We start from the raw sequence: 12500 nt of genomic DNA, 5'->3' as shown, positions 1-12500 counted from the left end.
TCAGTGATATTAATAACACAAATAAAATGGATTGTGTCCTAATCATGTAAAGAACAAAAGACGAAATATTAGCGTCAACATCATGTTTATGAATACATAATGCAAATACCGTTAGCAAACGCTCATAAAAAAGTATCCTACATTACTCACAAACAAACTAAGCAATTGAATACTGTTATAAAAGCAAAAATTTCAGAAAACATTTCTCTTAAAGTCTATGCATTTTCGAAATATCATAATTCAAATAATTGGAGGAATTTTAGAACTCTTACTAAAAGAATTTCTCTTAGTCTATGCATTTTCAAAATATCATAATTCAAATAATTGGAGGAGTTTTAGAACTCTTACTAAAAGAATTTCTCTTAGTCTATGCATTTTCAAAATATCATAATTCAAATAATTGGAGGAATTTTAGAACTCTTACTAAAAGAATTTCTCTTAGTCTATGCATTTTCAAAATATCATAATTCAAATAATTGGAGGAATTTTAGAACTCTTACTAAAAGAATTTCTCTTAGTCTATGCATTTTCAAAATATCATAATTCAAATAATTGGAGGAGTTTTAGAACTCTTACTAAAAGAATTTCTCTTAGTCTATGCATTTTCAAAATATCATAATTCAAATAATTGGAGGAATTTTAGAACTCTTACTAAAAGAATTTCTCTTACAGTCTATGCATTTTCGAAATATCATAATTCAAATAATTGGAGGAATTTTAGAACTCTTACTAAAAGAATTTCTCTTACAGTCTATGCATTTTCAAAATAGCATAATTCAAATAATTGGAGGAATTTTAGAACTCTTACTAAAAGAATTTCTCTTAGTCTATGCATTTTCGAAATATCATAATTCAAATAATTGGAGGAATTTTAGAACTCTTACTAAAAGAATTTCTCTTAGTCTATGCATTTTCAAAATATCATAATTCAAATAATTGGAGGAGTTTTAGAACTCTTACTAAAAGAATTTCTCTTAGTCTATGCATTTTCGAAATATCATAATTCAAATAATTGGAGGAATTTTAGAACTCTTACTAAAAGAATTTCTCTTAGTCTATGCATTTTCGAAATATCATAATTCAAATAATTGGAGGAATTTTAGAACTCTTACTAAAAGAATTTCTCTTAGTCTATGCATTTTCAAAATATCATAATTCAAATAATTGGAGGAGTTTTAGAACTCTTACTAAAAGAATTTCTCTTAGTCTATGCATTTTCGAAATATCATAATTCAAATAATTGGAGGGATTTTAGAACTCTTAGGTCTCTCAAAACAACGAATTTAACACTGCTTAAATCAGTTCCTTTGGTATGAAATTGAGATTAAGAAAAGCAAAAAAGCAAACCTCGCTGGAGATGTAGAATGAAAGTAACTCTGAAGTTACTAGAAAACGCTTTCTAGAAGGCTAAATCACTGGTTACACCACAGTTGCACTTATGAAACGCTTCTAGAAGGTTAAAATAACTGATTAAACCACAGTTGCACTTATGAAACGCTTCTAAAAGGATCTAATATCTGTTTACACCCCAGTTGCATTAATGAAACGCTTCTAAAATGGCTATAATCACTGTTTACACCCCAGTTGCACTTATGAAACGCTTCTAAAAGGCTATAATCACTGTTTACACCACAGTTGCATTAATAAAACGCTTCTAAAAGACTATAATCACTGTTTACACCCCAGTTGCACTCATAAAACGCTTCTAAAAGGCTATAATCACTGTTTACACCACAGTTGCACTTATAAAATGCTTCTAAACGGCTATAATCACTGGTTACACCCAATTTGCACTTATGAAACGCTTCTAAAAGGCTACAATCACTGTTTACACCACAGTTGCACTCATAAAACGCTTCTAAAAGGCTATAATCACTGTTTACACCACAGTTGCACTTATAAAATGCTTCTAAACGGCTATAATCACTGGTTACACCCAATTTGCACTTATGAAACGCTTCTAAAAGGCTACAATCACTGTTTACACCACAGTTGCACTCATAAAACGCTTCTAAAAGGCTATAATCACTGTTTACACCACAGTTGCACTTATAAAATGCTTCTAAACGGCTATAATCACTGGTTACACCCAATTTGCACTTATGAAACGCTTCTAAAAGGCTACAATCACTGTTTACACCACAGTTGCACTCATAAAACGCTTCTAAAAGGCTATAATCACTGTTTACACCACAGTTGCACTTATAAAATGCTTCTAAACGGCTATAATCACTGGTTACACCCAATTTGCACTTATGAAACGCTTCTAAAAGGCTAAAATCACTGTTTACACCCCAGTTGCACTTATGAAACGCTTCTAAAAGGCTACAATCACTGTTTACACCACAGTTGCACTTATAAAATGCTTCTAAAAAGCTATAATCACTGGTTACATCCCAGTTGCCCTAATGAAACGCTTCTAAAATCTTACGGGCTGCCAGCGAAAGAGCCCGTGTCCTGCATAAGGCAAGAGAGTCTTTACTGAACTGAACTGAACTGCTTCCAAAAGGCTAAAATCACTGGTTACATCCCAGTTGCCCTAATGAAACGCTTCTAAAATCTTACGGGCTGCCAACGCAAGAGCCCGTGTCCTGCATAAGGTAAGAGAGTCTTTACTGAACTGAACTGAACTGCTTCCAAAAGGCTAAAATCACTGGTTACATCCCAGTTGCCCTAATGAAACGCTTCTAAAATCTTACGGGCTGCCAGCGAAAGAGCCCGTGTCCTGCATAAGGCAAGAGAGTCTTTACTGAACTGAACTGAACTGCTTCCAAAAGGCTAAAATCACTGGTTACATCCCAGTTGCCCTAATGAAACGCTTCTAAAATCTTACGGGCTGCCAACGCAAGAGCCCGTGTCCTGCATAAGGCAAGACAGTCTTTACTGAACTGAACTGAACTGCTTCCAAAAGGCTAAAATCACTGGTTACATCCCAGTTGCCTTAATGAAACGCTTCTAAAATCTTACGGGCTGCCAGCGAAAGAGCCCGTGTCCTGCATAAGGTAAGAGAGTCTTTACTGAACTGAACTGAACTGCTTCCAAAAGGCTAAAATCACTGGTTACATCCCAGTTGCCCTAATGAAACGCTTCTAAAATCTTACGGGCTGCCAACGCAAGAGCCCGTGTCCTGCATAAGGCAAGACAGTCTTTACTGAACTGAACTGAACTGCTTCTAAAAGGCTATAATCCCTGTTTACACCACAGTTGCACTTATGAAACGCTTCTAAAAGGCTATAATCACTGTTTACACCACTGTTGCACTTATAAAATGCTTCTAAACGGCTATAATCACTGGCTGCCCCACCCTTCCGGTAGCTTTAGTAAATAAACAAGTTTTTCTCTTACGGTGTAAGAAAAATAAGTTGAAATTACAAACGTTCAATGTAAATGTGTGTGGACAAATGAATATATTCATTCCACCGTGGACATTGCATCTAGAAATAATGGAAACATCAAACAACCGTGTTTTCACAATTCCTCATTAGTTAGTCAACCAACTGATATGAAAACAAGTATAAATGAAAATACTTTGTAATTATATTCATGGAAACTGCATAATTTTTGCAACAATGGGAAACATAAAATGAATATATTATAGACAAAGTATCACAGGTTTTTGGGGAAAAATAAACATGATAAATTTTGGCATTCATTAAAATCAATTATGCAATGATACTGGCGTTAAGTTCCTTTATCTTTCACACACAATATATATGAATATACAGTATATAAAATGGTTGGATTTTGCAAGCAATCCTTTCGATAAAATAAATCCCAGTAGTTTGTCATAATTTTTATCATTTAAATCAAGATAATCCAACTGACGAGAGAGAGAGAGAGAGAGAGAGAGAGAGAGAGAGAGAGAGAGAGAGAGAGAGAGAGAGAGAGAGCACTAATCAAGATCATTCTAATGGACCAAACAGTAAAAAGTCTACGGATCTTAAATACCATTCTTCAGATTCAGATCACGTAACCAACTGATGGAAAAAAGAGAAAGCCTTAGATTTCAGACTCTCGACTTCATTAGGTATGCAAATTGACTGAAGGAAAATGGGAGAGAGCTCTTGAAAAGAGGCCAGTTAATTCAACGTGTCTGCCACGAATTATAAATGAGGGTTTGTTGATGCAGCCATTGTTATTATTGTTGTTGTGGTTGAATTATATGTCTGTAATCAAGTACAGAGAAAAAATTTTCTTTACGATATTTCAAGTTATGATACATTTCTATGGGAATATTAACAATGGGAAGAACCACAGGAATAATAGGCGCACCTTTCTACGGTATTTGTATGGATATATATGGATTTTTTTTTTTTTTTTTTTTTTTTTTTTGAGGGGGGATGGTTAAGTAAAACATGATTTGAGCACAAACCCTTTTTATTATTCGTAAGAATTCCTTTGGCTGATGGACTTGAATGAAAATAACATTAATGGAGATAGGGATATCGTTTTAAAAACTATATACAAAAAAAAGATCCAAATAAGATTCTCATGGAATAATTTCTAGAAAAAAAATCCCAAGTTAGTTTAATAAAACATTGATATTATACTTTTGTTAATCTTTATATACTGTATACACAATTCATGAGCGAAATTTGTATATGATGGAAATAATGTAATATTAAATATAATTATTCCATTTCTTTAGAGATACCCGTTTCTTCCTTCTAAGAATAAGGTTGCTCATTAAAAATATATTCAAAGCCAAACTTTGTAAAATAATAAATAAATTTTCAGATGGTCATGAAAATATGCGTTTATGAATGTATATAATCTAGATATCAATAATGCCCTTTACCTTTGAAGGTATAAAGGCCACTCATGAATGGCAGAGGTAAGGGACAGTGACCTTACCCTATCAACTAGGACAATGCCATAGAGAATGACCATATATACATATGATCAGCGTCCAAGCCTCCTCTCCACCCAAGCTAGGACCAAGGAGGGCCAGGCAATGGCTGCTGATGACTCGGCAGATAGACCTATATGCTCCGGCAAACCTTCCCAACCTTAGGTCACAAGGATGGTGAGGTTGCAGCGACAAGGAACTAACGAGTATGAGCGGGACTTGAGCCTCAGTCTAGCAATCACCAGGCAAGGACGCTACCACTAGGTCACCACAACCTTTAATATATGAATATTCGGAGCTGCCTGACATTCTATGCAGAATAAAACAGGCAACTTGAACCAGTGTATTAAAAGGGGCAGGTTGTATTACGTAGACAGTCTATCACGGAGGAAAAAAAAAAAAAAAAAAAAATCTTGTGTAAAAAGGGGGCAGGGTTATATTACGTAGAAAGTCTATCGCAACAAAATTAAATCATAGTTATTTTTATAAGAAATATATTATTCTTTAATGTTGAGAAAACACATCCGTAACGTGGTCTCCTGAAAATTCTATTATATTGGAAGCACAGTCTCGTACTACAACATTAATCAAAACCTCCAGTGTATGATTTTTAAAATTCACTGTGATAAAATCACTTACTTTTCTGTTGTGTGTGTTTGTGTATTTTTTTATTTGTCTTTCTAGTACAAGCATTAACTTTATCACGACCAGAACTTCACATAAGTGATTCTACGTTTCTTTTAATTTAATTTCCAAGAGACGTTCCATCTCTTATTTCAAAAATATAATTTTTATCTTTTGAATACCACTGAACCAAACCGAAGATGTATAAGTATTGTTTTGATAAATATTTGCATCAGACATAAGAGGAAGTGATTTAATTAAACCTCCACAAGTCATCGAACCAAGTTGCAATAATAAAGGAAAAATACATACACACACACACACACACACACACACACATATATATATATATATATATATATATATATATATATATATATATATATATACATATATTTATATATAAATAAATATATATATATATACATATATATATAAATAAATAAATATATATACATATGTTTATAAATAAATATATATATATATATATATATATATATATATATATATATAATATTTCTACATACATATATATATATATATATATATATATATATATATATATATATATATATATATATACATACATACACATATACACACACACCCACACGAGTGCATTAACCAAATGGAACTGGCAAGGAAGAAAGAAGCAGGCAATCTATGGCAACGTTTGATGCCAAGTCGTAAAGAATGTTTTAACTGTCAGGCGGTGACCGGCGGATAATCAGGCGATGGGGAATGACCCGAAGAGATTGGATGGGATTTAGTAATAGGCATGACTAACCGCATTCCTCGGGGGGGGGGGGGGGGGGGGGGCATTCACCTTGGGGGGAATGATCAACGATGTTTATAGTTGGGGAAGAGAAATTTATGGCACCTTGATATAAATTGTATAGATAGGAGGCAGTAAACATTTGGAGTTTATGATTTAATAAAAAATATGACTAATTAGTAGATACGAGTTATTAGAAGGAAGAGGAATTCAATGTGAAATTAGCAAGAGGAATCCAATGCAAGATAAGCAAGAGGATTCCACTGTGAAATAAGCAAGAGGAATCTAATGTGAAATAAGTGAGAAATTCAATGTGAAATAAGTAAGAGGAGTCTAATGTAAAATAAGCTAGAGGAATCTAATGTGAAATAAGTGACAAATTCAATGTGAAATAAGTAAGAGGAGTCTAATGTCAAATAAGCAAGAGGGATCTAATGTGAAATAAGTGACAAATTCAATGTGAAATAAGTAAGAGGAGTCTAATGTAAAATAAGCAAGAAGGATCTAATGTGAAATAAGTGAGAAATTCAATGTGAAATAAGTAAGAGGATTCCGCTGTGAAATAAGCAAGAGGAATCTAATGTGAAATAAGTGAGACATTCAATGTGAAATAAGCAAGAGGATTCCACTGTGAAATAAGCAAGAGAAATCTAATGTGAAATTAGCAAGAGGAATCCAATGCGAGATAAGCAAGAGGATTCCACTGTGAAATAAGTAAGAGGAATCTAATGTGAATTAAGAGAAATTCAATGTGAAATAAGCAAGAGGATTCCACTGTGAAATAAGCAAGAGGAATCTAATGTGAAATAAGTGAGAAATTCAATGTGAAATAAGTAAGAGGAGTCTAATGTAAAATAAGCAAGAGAAATCTAATGTGAAATAAGTGAGTAATTCAATGTGAAATAAGTAAGAGGAGTCTAATGTCAAATAAGCTAGAGGAATCTAATGTGAAATAAGTGAGAAATTCAATGTGAAATAAGTAAGAGGAGTTTAATGTAAAATAAGCAAGAGGAATCTAATGTGAAATAAGTGAGACATTCAATGTGAAATAAGTAAGAGAAGTCTAATGTCAAATAAGCTAGAGGAATCTAATGTGAAATAAGTGAGAAATTCAATGTGAAATAAGTAAGAGGAGTCTAATGTCAAATAAGCTAGAGGAATCTAATGTGAAATAAGTGAGAAATTCAATGTGAAATAAGTAAGAGGAGTCTAATGTCAAATAAGCAAGAGGGATCTAATGTGAAATATGTGAGAAATTCAATGCGAGATAAGCAAGAGGATTCCAGTGTGAAATAAGCAAGAGGAATCTAATGTGAAATAAGTGAGAAATTCAATGTGAAATAAGTAAGAGGAGTCCACTGTAAAATAAGCAAGAGAAATCTAATGTGAAATAAGTGAAATTCCATGTGAAATAAGTAAGAGGAGTCTAATGTAAAATAAGCAAGAGGAATCTAATGTGAAATAAGTGAGAAATTCAATGTGAAATAAGTAAGAGGAGTCTAATGTAAAATAAGCAAGAGGAATCTAATGTGAAATAAGTGAGAAATTCAATGTGAAATAAGTAAGAGGAGTCTAATGTAAAATAAGCAAGAGGGATCTAATGTGAAATAAGTGAGAAATTCAATGTGAAATAAGCAAGAGGGATCTAATGTGAAATAAGTGAGAAATTCAATGTGAAATAAGCAAGAGGATTCCACTGTGAAATAAGCAAGAGGGATCTAATGTGAAATAAGTGAGAAATTCAATGTGAAATAAGCAAGAGGGATCTAATGTGAAATAAGTGAGAAATTCAATGTGAAATAAGTAAGAGGAGTCTAATGTACAATAAACAAGAGGAATCTAATGTGAAATAAGTGAGATTTTCAATGTGAAATAAGCAAGAGGATTCCACTGTGAAATAAGCAAGAGGGATCTAATGTGAAATAAGTGAGAAATTCAATGTGAAATAAGCAAGAGGGATCTAATGTGAAATAAGTGAGAAATTCAATGTGAAATAAGCAAGAGGAATCTAATGTGAAATAAGTGAGAAATTCAATATGAAATAAGCAAGAGGGATCTAATGTGAAATAAGGGAGAAATTCAATGTGAAATAAGTAAGAGGAGTCTAATGTACAATAAGCAAGAGGAATCTAATGTGAAATAAGTGAGATTTTCAATGTGAAATAAGCAAGAGGATTCCACTGTGAAATAAGCAAGAGGGATCTAATGTGAAATAAGTGAGAAATTCAATGTGAAATAAGCAAGAGGGATCTAATGTGAAATAAGTGAGAAATTCAATGTGAAATAAGCAAGAGGAATCTAATGTGAAATAAGTGAGATTTTCAATGTGAAATAAGCAAGAGGATTCCACTGTGAAATAAGCAAGAGGGATCTAATGTGAAATAAGTGAGAAATTCAATGTGAAATAAGCAAGACGGATCTAATGTGAAATAAGTGAGAAATTCAATGTGAAATAAGCAAGAGGATTCCACTGTGAAATAAGCAAGATGGATCTAATGTGAAATAAGGGAGAAATTCAATGTGAAATAAGCAAGATGGATCTAATGTGAAATAATGGAGAAATTCAATGTGAAATAAGTAAGAGGAGTCTTATGTATAATAAGCAAGAGAAATCTAATGTGAAATAAGTGAGAAATTCAATGTGAAATAAGTAAGAGGATTCCACTGTGAAATAAGCAAGAGGGATCTAATGTGAAATAAGGGAGAAATTCAATGTGAAATAAGCAAGAGGGATCTAATGTGAAATAAGTGAGAAATTCAATGTGAAATAAGCAAGAGGATTCCACTGTGAAATAAGCAAGAGGGATCTAATGTGAAATAAGGGAGAAATTCAATGTGAAATAAGTGAGAGGAGTCTAATGTCAAATAAGCAAGAGAAATCTAATGTGAAATAAGTGAGAAATTCAATGTGAAATAAGTAAGAGGAGTCTAATGTCAAATAAGCAAGAGAAATCTAATGTGAAATAAGTGAGAAATTCAATGTGAAATAAGTAAGAGGAGTCTAATGTAAAATAAGCAAGAGGAATTTAATGTGAAATAAGTGAGAAATTCAATGTGAAATAAGTAAGAGGAGTCTAATGTAAAATAAGCAAGAGGAATCTAATGTGAAATAAGTGAGAAATTCAATGTGAAATAAGTAAGAGGAGTCTAATGTCAAATAAGCAAGAGAAATCTAATGTGAAATATGTGAGAAATTCAATGTGAAATAAGCAAGAGGAATCTAATGTGAAATAAGTGAGAAATTCAATGTAAAATAAGCAAGAGGAATCTAATGTGAAATAAGTGAGAAATTCAATGTAAAATAAGCAAGAGGGATCTAATGAGAAATAAGTAAGAAATTCAATGTGAAATAAGCAAGAGGAATCTAATGTGAAATAAGTGAGAAATTCAATGTGAAATAAGTGAGAAATTCAATGTAAAATAAGCAAGAGGGATCTAATGTGAAATAAGTGAGAAATTCAATGTAAAATAAGCAAGAGGAATCTAATGTGAAATAAGTGAGAAATTCAATGTGAAATAAGTGAGAAATTCAATGTAAAATAAGCAAGAGGGATCTAATGAGAAATAAGTAAGAAATTCAATGTGAAATAAGTAAGAAGAGTCTGATGTAAAATAAGCAAAAGGAATCTAATGTGAAATAAGTGAGAAATTCAATGTGAAATAAGCAAGAGGACTCCACTGTGAAATAAGCAAGAGGAATCTAATGTGAAATAAGTGAGAAATTCAATGTGAAATAAGTGAGAAATTCAATGTAAAATAAGCAAGAGGGATCTAATGTGAAATAAGTGAGAAATTCAATGTAAAATAAGCAAGAGGAATCTAATGTGAAATAAGTGAGAAATTCAATGTGAAATAAGTGAGAAATTCAATGTAAAATAAGCAAGAGGGATCTAATGAGAAATAAGTAAGAAATTCAATGTGAAATAAGTAAGAAGAGTCTGATGTAAAATAAGCAAAAGGAATCTAATGTGAAATAAGTGAGAAATTCAATGTGAAATAAGCAAGAGGACTCCACTGTGAAATAAGCAAGAGGAATCTAATGTGAAATGAGTGAGAAATTCAATGTGAAATAAGTAAGAGGAGGCTAATGTAAAATAAGCAAGAGGAATCCAATGTGAAATAAGTGAGTAATTCAATGTGAAATAAGTAAAAGGAGTCTAATGTAAAATAAGCAAGAGGAATCTAATGTGAATTGAGTGAGAAATTCGATGTGAAATAAGTAAGAGGAGTCTAATGTAAAATAAGCAAGAGGGATCTAATGTAAAATAAGCAAGAGGAACCCAATATGAAATAAGCAAGAGAATTCCAACATGAAATAAGCAAGAGGATTCCACTGTGAAATAAGCAAGAGGAATCTAATGTGAAATAAGTGACAAATTCAATGTGAATTAAGTAAGAGGATTCCACTGTCAAATAAGCAAGAGGAATCTAATGTGAAATAAGTGACAAATTCAATGTGAAATAAGCAAGAGGGATCTAATGTGAAATAAGTGAGAAATTCAATGTGAAATAAGCAAGAGGATTCCACTGTGAAATAAGCAAGAGGAATCTAAAGTGAAATAAGTGAGAAATTCAATGTGAAATAAGTAAGAGGAATTTAATGTCAAATAAACAAGAGAAATCTAATGTGAAATGAGTGAGAAATTCAATGTAAAATAAGCAAGAGGATTCCACTGTGAAATAAGCAAGAGGAATTTAATGTGAAATAAGTGAGAAATTCAATGTGAAATAAGTAAGAGGAGTCTAATGTAAAATAAGCAAGAGGAATCTAATGTAAAATAAGCAAGAGGAATCTAATGTGAAATAAGCAAGAGGAATTTAATGTAAAATAAGCAAGAGGAATCTAATGTAAAATAAGCAAGAGGAATCTAATGTGAAATAAGCAAGAGGAATTTAATGTGAAATAAGTGAGAAATTCAATGTGAAATAAGTAAGAGGAGTCTAATGTAAAACAAGCAAGATGAATCTAATGTAAAATGTGAGAAATTCAATGTGAAATAAGTAAGAGGAGTTTAATGTAAATAAGCAAGAGGAATCTAATGTGAAATAAGTAAGAGGAATTTAATGTGAAATAAGTGAGAAATTCAATGTGAAATAAGCAAGAGGAATCTAATGTAAAATAAGCAAGAGGAATCTAATGTGAAATAAGCAAGAGGAATTTAATGTGAAATAAGTGAGAAATTCAATGTGAAATAAGTAAGAGGAGTCTAATGTAAAATAAGCAAGAGGAATCTAATGTGAAATAAGTAAGTGAGAAATTCAATGAGAAATAAGTAAGAGGAGTCTAATGTAAAATAAGCAAGAGGAATCTAATGTGAAATAAGTGAGAAATTCAATGTGAAATAAGTAAGAGGTGTCTAATGTAAAATAAGCAAGAGGAATCTAAAGTGAAATAAGTGAGAAATTCAATGTGAAATAAGTGAGAAATTCAATGTGAAATAAGTAAGAGGAGTCTAATGTAAAATAAGCAAGAGGAATCTAATGTGAAATAAAGGAGAAATTCAATGTGAAATAAGTAAGAGGAGTCTAATGTAAAATAAGCAAGAGGAATCTAATGTGAAATAAAGGAGAAATTCAATGTGAAATAAGTAAGAGGAGTCTAATGTAAAATAAGCAAGAGGAATCTAATGTGAAATAAAGGAGAAATTCAATGTGAAATAAGTAAGAGGAGTCTAATGTAAAATAAGCAAGAGGAATCTAATGTGAAATAAAGGAGAAATTCAATGTGAAATAAGTAAGAGGAGTCTAATGTAAAATAAGCAAGAGGAATCTAATGTGAAATAAAGGAGAAATTCAATGTGAAATAAGTAAGAGGAGTCTAATGTAAAATAAGCAAGAGGAATCTAATGTGAAATAAAGGAGAAATTCAATGTGAAATAAGTAAGAGGAGTCTAATGTAAAATAAGCAAGAGGAATCTAATGTGAAATAAAGGAGAAATTCAATGTGAAATAAGTAAGAGGAGTCTAATGTAAAATAAGCAAGAGGAATCTAATGTGAAATAAAGGAGAAATTCAATGTGAAATAAGTAAGAGGAGTCTAATGTAAAATAAGCAAGAGGAATCTAATGTGAAATAAAGGAGAAATTCAATGTGAAATAAGTAAGAGGAGTCTAATGTAAAATAAGCAAGAGGAATCTAATGTGAAATAAAGGAGAAATTCAATGTGAAATAAGTAAGAGGAGTCTAATGTAAAATAAGCAAGAGGAATCTAATGTGAAATAAAGGAGAAATTCAATGTGAAATAAGTAAGAG

The 12500-nt window shown here is 31.8% G+C and overlaps 1 protein-coding gene across 1 annotated transcript in view; it reads right to left on the bottom strand.

Moving 5' to 3' along the window:
* Gprk1 (G protein-coupled receptor kinase 1) overlaps window positions 1-12500 on the bottom strand; it is a 133518-nt gene that overhangs the window by 75436 nt on the left and 45582 nt on the right. The gene's annotated exons all lie outside the window — the stretch shown is intronic.

The sequence above is a fragment of the Palaemon carinicauda genome, chromosome 15, assembly GCF_036898095.1.
Source record: "Palaemon carinicauda isolate YSFRI2023 chromosome 15, ASM3689809v2, whole genome shotgun sequence".
Lineage (NCBI taxonomy): Eukaryota > Metazoa > Arthropoda > Malacostraca > Decapoda > Palaemonidae > Palaemon > Palaemon carinicauda.
This window is presented reverse-complemented; position numbering and strand designations above follow the sequence as displayed.